Raw genomic sequence first — 9463 nt, 5'->3', positions numbered from 1 at the left:
GTATTGGTAACATTCGGATTACTCTAACTACTTTTATTGAAAATGTTTTATTGGTAGATGGATTAAAACATAATTTGCTAAGCATTAGTCAATTCTGTGATAAAGGATGTGACTTTTGAATTATCAATGTGCTTAGTTTCTAGTACTAATAACAGTGGTATAATATTTACTGTACATAGATATGGAAATATGTATTTGGTTGATTTAGATCAAATACTCATGAATAACATGGACTGTTTGGTAGCAATGAAAACCAAAAATAGTGAAGCTAGCTGGTTATGGCATCGAAAATTAGCTCATGCAAACATGGACTTAATTTCAAAACTTATCCGAAAAGAACTTGTTATCGGCTTGCCTAATTGTCATTTGAAAAGAATAAAATCTGCTCTGCATGCCAATTAGGAAAATAGACCAGAACCTCTTTCAAATCTAAAAATGTTGTCTCCACAAATAGACCTTTAGAGCTTCTGCATATGGACTTATTTGGACCAACTAGAACTGCAAGTCTAGGTGGAAAGCATTATGGCTTTGTTATTGTAGATGATTTTTCTAGATATACATAAGTTTTATTCTTGGCACACAAAGTGAAGCATTTTCAGCTTTTACCAAACTGTATAAAAAGATTTCAAATGAACATGGACTGCAGACCATCAAGATTAGAAGTGATAATGGAACTGAATTTAAAATTTCTGTACTGAAAATGGTATTGATCATAACTTTTCTGCACCAAAAACACCACAACAAAATGGTGTTGTAGAGAGAAAGAATAGAACTCTTATCGAAATGGCTAGAACAATGTTATGTGAAAGTGACTTACCTAAGTATTTTTGGGCTGAAGCCATAAATACAGCTTGTCATGTTCTTAATAGAGTTACTATTAGGTCAATTCTAAAGAAAACTCCTTATGAACTTTTGAAGAATAAGAAACCAAATCTTTCATACTTTCATGTTTTTGGTTGCATCTGTTTTGTTCTAAATAATGGTAAGGAAAACTTGGAAAAATTTGATTTAAAATCAGATAAAGCTATTTTTCTTGAATATTCTTCATTAAACAAAGCATATAGAATATTTAACAAGAGAACTCTAGTCGTAGAAGAGTCAATACATGTTATCTTTAATGAATCTAATGACCCTTCTTCAAGGAAGAATGCAGATTTCAATGATGATGCAGAAGAACTAGATGAGTAAGTCAAAGAATTAACCCTAAAGGATGTTTTTGCATCTGAAAATTCAAAGCATGATGAAAATCAAGAAGAAGAAGATCAAATGCTTAAAGGTAAACTAGTCTACCAAAAGAATGGAGGTATGCACATAGTCATCCTAGAAATTTAATAATTGGTGATCCTTCACAAGGCATTAGGATTAGATCCTCCATTAGAGATGTTAGTAATCATCTTGCATTTGTTTCTCAAATAGAACCAAAATATTTTGAAGAAGCTGAAAAAGATAACAATTGGTTAATGGCAATGCAAGAAGAACTGAATCAATTTGAAAGAAATAATGTTTGAAATTTAGCTAGAAGAACTGAAAATATTTTTGTAATTGGAACAAAATGGATTTTCAGAAATAAATTAAATGAAGATGGAATTATAATTAGAAATAAGACTAGATTAGTTGCAAAAGGATATAATCAAGAAGAAGGAGTTGATTTTGATGAAACTTTTGCACCTGTAGCTAGACTTGAAGCTATTAGGCTATTACTTGCATTTGCATGCTTCATGGATTTTAAATTATTTCAGATGGATGTCAAAAGTAGGTTCATAATAGAAGAAGTTTATGTAGAACAGCCACCTGGATTTGAAAATCATAAACTTCCAGATCATGTCTTTAAAGTGAACAAACTACTTTATGGCTTGAAGCAAGCTCCTATAGCTTGGTATGATAGACTAAGCAACTTTTTAATAAAGAGTAATTTTTCAAAAGAAAATGTTGATAAAACTCTGTTTATTAAAAAGAAAAATGCTGACATTCTAATTGTTCAAATATATGTTGATGATATTATATTTGGTGCTAATAATGAAAGTTTATGTGAAGAATTTGCTAAGCTCATGCAAAGTGAATTCGAGATGAGTTTGATGGGTTAACTCAACTTCTTCCTTGGACTCCAAATTAAGCAAACAATAGATGGAATCTTCATCTGCCAAAGCAAGTACACAAAGAAAATCTTAAAGAAGTTTGGTATGGAAGATTCAAAATCAATAGGTACTCCTATGAGCCTGATGAGAGCACAAAAGTACAATCGTCGTACCATTTTAATTAGTATTATAGTTAATCTTTAATGATAAAATTAATTAATTAACGTTGTATTTGTGTTTGAGTGCAAGGAATCTAAGAGATCCAATAACATTGGGTTTGAGCCCAATGCCCGGCAGCCCGAGCTCAACAAATTCCCCAGCTGCCATGCATGCATGAAATCCCGGCCGTCCACGCCACCAACGCAATCAAACCAAGCATCCCACTTCCCAAACCTGTTTCATCAGGTTCATCTCCATCCGTTGAGAACACACCCCAGCCAATCAACAGCCCGTACGGCCAGCTCATTCCCCCCTGCATTGCGTCCCCCACTTGGGCCAAAGAAGGAAGTCCACAGTGCCCCCTCCACGAGCCCCAGCTTCTTCCTCCCGTCGATCACGACCCCGCCTCAGCACATCCCGAGTGCAGCTGCCAGCATCCCAACCACATCCCAGCGCTCCAGCCTCCTCCATCGTCCCACGTCCGCGTCCCAGCTCCTTCCCAAATCAGCAAGCCGCAAAGCGATCTCCCAACGCCTCATCCGCGACTGCAAGCGTGATCGCCTCCTCATCCAGCAATGGTTCCGTGGGCAGCCCCTCTCCCGTGATCCAAGCATCGCGCTCAATCATCCCGCCGTCCACGACTCCTCCCTTCCCGTCCGCCCTCTCCTTCCTCGCGTTTGCCATCATTCACGCCCCAAGGATCCCGCATCCGTCCGTGGGCCAAAGAAGAAGATGGATCTTCTTCCATCCGTGAAGCATTCCCGTGATCGCAGCATCCGGCGTCCGCCTTCTCCATCCGCCCGCGTCCGCGTCTTCAACACCATCATCCTACGGCCAGCCCTTCATCCAAATCAAAGCCCGTGATCCCATGGATTGATGCCCTCTGCCTCTTCCAAACCTCCCAGCTCATCCCGCAACGTTCCAGCCATGATCCAAGCCATGATCGGCTCCTTCTCGGTGCTTCCGGTGCCCCAGCAATCACGCCGTCCTCCTTCCGGATCGGCGCCCGTCTGCCCTCCCCCTCCACCGCATCCGCCCTCTCCTTGGATCTATATAAGGGAGCCAAAGAACAGGGTGAGGGAGGGAGCTCTCGGTGCGAGAGGTGGCCGGCGGGTCCACAGAAAATAGAAGAACAGGGGAGAAGGGGGGCCATCGGTTTGGAGGAAGGAAAACGGGAGAGGAGAAGTCGTGCTTTGTTTGAAGTCGTGCTATGTTTTCAAACAGAGCACGTTGCTTGTTCTCCTTCTTCTTTTTATTTTATTTTATTATTATTTTTTATTTTTTTTAGTTTTAGTTTAATTAAGAGCAGTGTTGTTTTTAATTTTAATTAATGGTCTTATTTGTAGCTCTTTCTGTTGCAATTTTACTAGAGAGTTTTATTTTAAGAGCTTTAGATTTGCAATCTTAATTTATATTTTTCACATTCTGTAATTTTTCTTTTAATGCAATATATTTAAATTTCTTTCATGCAATTTATATCCCAAGCTTCAATCTTCTTAGCTTTCATCCATTTTAAGTTATGCCAAAGCCTTTCTTTTCCATTAAATATATAAATGCTCTTTAAATCTAAGTATATGTCTTCTAGTTAATTTCAATTAAAAATAATTCTCTGGTAGACCAGAAAATCAATCAATATCCCAGACATAATGTTTTTCTTTTATCATTCTGAGGATGATAGTGGTATTTTGATGATTAATATAATAATTAAGAGTATGTTACAAGTTAATTCGATACATCATTAATAAGTCTGTCACTCTCGATACATTAGTATAATGAGATTAAGATGTATTTCAATGATTATTAATGAGATAAAATTTGTGATAGGAAAGGGATAGTGAATTCTAAATTCTAATTTGGCAAAGTTTCAAGTGAAACATACTCTTAAGTGGACAATAGTAATTTTCATTGTTTGGAGTATGTAGCACTACCATGACATATATTCAAAATTGTTTAAAGGTTATTTCATTGATTATATGGATGAATCTAACCTTAAGTTGCAGCAAAGTGTGGATTGAGTCGACCCCAAGATTGATTGAGTCGACCCCGGCACATCAAGAAACCATCTGGCACACTTCTGCAAAAATGGCACGGAATGAACAGTACTTGGGTCGACCCAAGAAAAGGATGAGTCGACCCAATCCTCAAGCCTCAAGAAAACAGTTCTCTGGAAACCCTGAGAGGGTCGACCCAAATGAAACTTGAGTCGACCCAAACTTGAGTCGACCCCAAGTTAACATGAGTCGACCCAAAGGCAATGACATTCAAAAATAGATTCTCTGGAAACCCTGAGAGGGTCGACCCAAGTGGAAGTTGAGTCAACCCAACTGAACCTTGAGTCGACCCAAAAGGTGTTGAGTCGACCCAAGTGAAGGAAGGCTGAAATGCAAGGTTCTGTGGTTCTGAGAGGGTCGACCCCAGTAAAAGTTGAGTCGACCCAAGTGAAAGTTGAGTTGACCCAAGCACGGGCAGAAGCATAACGGCTAGTTCTGCAGAAGTACTTTTTGACCTTCCAACAGTGAGTAACGGCTAGTTTTTGAATTCTAACCATTGGGGCTTGTCCAATGGATGAAGGAAACTATTTAAAGTGACACTATTCATCAGAGGAAACATCCTTTTGCAAAAACATCAAAGCTTACACAAAAAAGACAAGTGCCCTAATCTTCTTCATCCAAGAGATATCAAAAGGAAGTGGTTGAGCAGACTCCAAGAGATATCAAAAGCTCCATCCACCCTTGAAGAGTGAAGCATTCTTGACAAAGAAGAGAGAAGTCTCATCAAGCGATAACTATTCTCTAAACTCTTCTTTGTGGCTTATAAATGTTATATTTGCTCATCTAGGAGCTTCAACTTTCTTCTTTCTTTTTATTAATCACCTTGTAAAGGTTTGTTGGTGAGCCCGCAAAACCAACGGTGTAGGTTTATTGGTGAACCCGTAAAACCAATTGTGAAGGTTCGTTGGTGAGCCCGTAAAACCAACATAGGTTTTTGGTGATCCCGGAAAACCAAAGTGTAAAGGATTTTGGATTGTGAGCCCGGAAAACAATCCAACTGTAATCCGCGGGATTATAGTAAATTTCCAAGAGGTCGCTTGGGGAGTGGACGTAGGTGCTTAGGAGAGCACCGAACCACTATACTTCTTGTGTGTTTGTAGTGTGCATTGTTCTAATTTCACTCACTCATCAATTGACTAAAGTAAGATAGTAAAAATTAAGAGAAACCAATTCACCCCTCCCTCTTGGCTTGTCACCTTGGGCAACAAGTGGTATCAGAGCAAGGTGCTCATATAGTATTTGTTGATCTCACAATCAAGAGTCAAAGATCATGACAACCCAAGTGGGATGTTCTATGAGTGAGGGGCAATCCACAAATAGACCTCCTCTATTTAATGGCACAAATTACACATACTGGAAAGCTAGGATGAGGATATTCATTCAAGCTCTAGACTATGAATTGTGGTATATTATAACTAGAGGACCTCACACACCCACAATTAGTATAGAGGGCACTATCATACCCAAACCAGAAATGGATTGGAATGAAAGTGATAGAAGACTGGCACAACTAAATGCTAAAGCGATTAATGTACTTTACTGTTCACTAGATGTAAGTGAATTCAATAGAATATCTACATGCATCTCCGCAAAAGAAATTTGGGATAAACTTGAGGTCACACATGAAGGAACAAATCAAGTTAAGGAGTCAAAAATAAACATATTAGTACATAAGTATGAATTGTTTAAAATGAAATCCACTGAGTCCATAACTGAAATGTTTACTCGTTTCACTGAAATCATAAATGGGCTAAAGAGTTTAGGAAAGTCTTATACTAACTCTGAATTGGTGCGAAAAATTCTCAGGTCTCTACCAAGAGTTTGGGAGGCCAAGGTAACAGCAATTCAGGAAGCAAAGGACCTCAATACACTGTAATTGGAGGAACTTCTAGGATCACTCATGACCCATGAGTTGACCATGAGGCAAAATTCAGAAGATGAGGTCAAGAGAAGGAAGACCATTGCCTTAAAGTCTACCACTCCAAAACAAGAAACTGAATCGGAAGAATCTGATGATGATGAGGAATTTGATGAAGAAGGAATGGCTATGCTTGGAAGAAAATTCAGAAAATTTATGAGAGGAAAGAAGAGATTTCATAAAAAGAAGCCCTTCTTCAAAGGTAGCTCAAGCAAAGAAAAGGGTAAGGACAAAGAAAAAGAAAAGGAAACACCAATTTGTTATGAGTGTAACAAGCCCGGGCATTATAAGATAGATTGCCCTGAATTAAAGTGGATAGCAAGAAAACTTAAGAAGAAAAACTTCATGGCTGAATGGAGTGAAAGTGAGGAGTCAAGTTCGAAAGAGGAAGATCATCAAGAGACGGCCCAAATCTGCCATATGGCCAATGACGATGAGGTAGATTCTGAACCTGAATGTAATTTTACTGTTGATGAATTACATGATGCATTTTTAGAACTCATGGAAGAACACAAAAAACTGATCAATAAAAATAAAGTTCTAAAAGAAGAAAATCAATCTCTTATTAAAGATAAGCTGAAACTATCTAATAACTATGAAACATTAAGTAAGAGACTCACAAATGAAACCAAGAATCTAATTGCTGAAAATGTCAAGTTAAAAGAAGATGCTGAAAAATATAAATCCTTAGTAGACAAGTTTACACTTAGCTCAACCAAATTAAATATGATTCTTGATAGTCAAAAAGCTGTATATGATAAAGCTGGATTAGGATATAAAACAAATAGGAAAAAAAAATACTTAAAGAACATATTTGTAAAAGCTAAAAATAAAAATATAACTTGTCATTGTTGCAATAAATTAGGACATAAAGGATATGAATGTAACTATAGAAAGTCTAGCTACAACAAATTGAGTAATAATTATAAGCTTAAATTCAAGAAAGTTTGGGTTCCAAAAAGAACATCAAGTACTAACCCTAAAGGACCCAACATAGTTTGGGTACCTAAAGCTCATTCTTGATCTTGATTGCAGGGGTGTCTTGCAGCTAATAAGGTGGATAAACGATGGTATCTAGATAGCGGCTGTTCAAGACACATGACTGGTGACGTAGACCAATTTGTCACCTTGGAGTCTAAGAAGGGTGGAGTAGTAACCTATGGAGACAATGAAAAAGGGTATATCATTAGAAAGGGTAAAATTTTCATTACTCCATCTACCTTCATAGAAAATGTCTTATTAGTTAATGGTTTGAAACATAACCTACTTAGCATAAGTCAATTTTGTGATAAAGGGTTTAAAGTCACATTTGAAGCATCAGTATGCATAATCACAAATCCTAAAGATAATAGCATTGTACTTATAGGACAAAGGCAAAGAAATATTTACATGGTAGATCTTCATGAATTAGGCAAGAAAAATGGATTATGTTTAATTACTAATGAAGAAAAGAAAAATGAAACAAGTTGGCTTTGGCATCGTAGACTAGGACATGCTAGTATGGATTTAATATCAAAACTAGTCAAGAAGGAATTAATAAAAGATGTGCCAAAATTGATCTTTGAAAAGGACAAAATTTGTGGACCATGCTCATTAGGAAAACAAACAAAATCATCCTTCAAATCAAAGAATATAGTATCAACAACTAGGCCTTTTGAACTCATACATATGGATCTATTTGGACCCACTAGAACTGCGAGTCTAGGAGGGAAGAAGTATGGACTAGTTATAGTAGATGATTTTTCAAGATATACATGGGTTTCATTTTTGGCACATAAGAATGAAGCATTTTCAGCATTCTTGAAATATTATAATAATATCATGAATGAAAAGAAGCTCACTTTAATAGTAATTCGAAGTGATCATGGAACTGAATTTGAAAATCAACACTTTGAGGAATTTTGTAATGAAAATGGTATCTCACATCAATTTTCAGCACCTAGAACGCCTCAGCAAAATGGGGTTGTTGAAAGAAAAAATAGGACCTTGGCAGAAATGGCACGCACGATGTTGTGCGAGTCAAATCTTCCAAAGTACTTTTGGGCTGAAGCTATAAGCACTGCTTGCCATATTCTTAATCGGATTTTAATACGACCTATAACCAAGAAAACTCCTTATGAACTTTGGAAGAATAAGAAACCAACCACTAAATATCTTAGAGTATTTGGATGTAGATGTTTCATATTAAACAATGGCAAGGAGGATCTAAGTAAATTTGATGCCAAGTCAGATGAAGGTATCTTCTTAGGATACTCCACATCTAGCAGGGCATACAGAGTGTTTAATAAAAGAACTCTTGTAGTCGAAGAGTCAGTTAATATCATATTTGATGAGTCTGATAGTGAGTCTGCTAGGAAAGAAGATATCCTTGATGATGATGCAGGAATTATTAACTTTGAAAAATTGAATCTTGATGACGTGCCAAATCAAGATAAGGAAAATGATCGCGTGCCACCACAATCTCAAGACTTACCAAAGGAATGGAGGTATGCATATGGACACCCTAAAGACTTAATCATTGGTGATCCATCTCAAGGGGTAAGAACTCGATCCTCTCTTAGAAATTTAAATGATTATCTTGCTTTTGTTTCACAGTTAGAACCTAAGACTTATGAAGAAGCTGAAAAAGATACCAATTGGATAAATGCTATGCAAGAAGAATTAAATCAATTCAAAAGAAGTAATGTATGGACATTAACTGAGAGACCAAAGCATAACTCTGTAATTGGAACAAAATGGATCTTTAGAAATAAATTAGATGAAAATGGGGTAGTTATAAGAAATAAAGCTAGACTTGTAGCTAAGGGATACAATCAAGAAGAAGGGATAGATTTTGAGGAAACATTTGCTCCCGTAGCTAGATTAGAGGCCATTAGATTACTTCTAGCTTTTGCATGTTTCATGGATTTCAAATTGTATCAAATGGATGTAAAAAGTGCCTTCTTAAACGGTTTTATAGAGGAAGAAGTATATGTAGAGCAACCTCCTGGTTTTGAAAATCATGAATTGCCAAATCATGTGTTTAGACTACATAAGGCATTATATGGACTAAAACAAGCACCTAGGGCTTGGTATGATCGACTAAGCAAATTTCTACTGAATAATGATTTCAGTAGAGGAAATGTAGACAAAACACTTTTTCTTAAAAGAGAAGACAAAAATTTGCTAGTGGTACAAATATATGTAGATGACATAAATTTTGGTGCCACAGATGACAATCTTTGCAAAGAGTTTGCTAATTTAATGCAAGGAGAATTCAA

Source organism: Phoenix dactylifera, chromosome 11, assembly GCF_009389715.1.
Source record: "Phoenix dactylifera cultivar Barhee BC4 chromosome 11, palm_55x_up_171113_PBpolish2nd_filt_p, whole genome shotgun sequence".
In the NCBI taxonomy this organism is placed as follows: Eukaryota; Viridiplantae; Streptophyta; class Magnoliopsida; order Arecales; family Arecaceae; genus Phoenix; species Phoenix dactylifera.
This window is presented reverse-complemented; position numbering follows the sequence as displayed.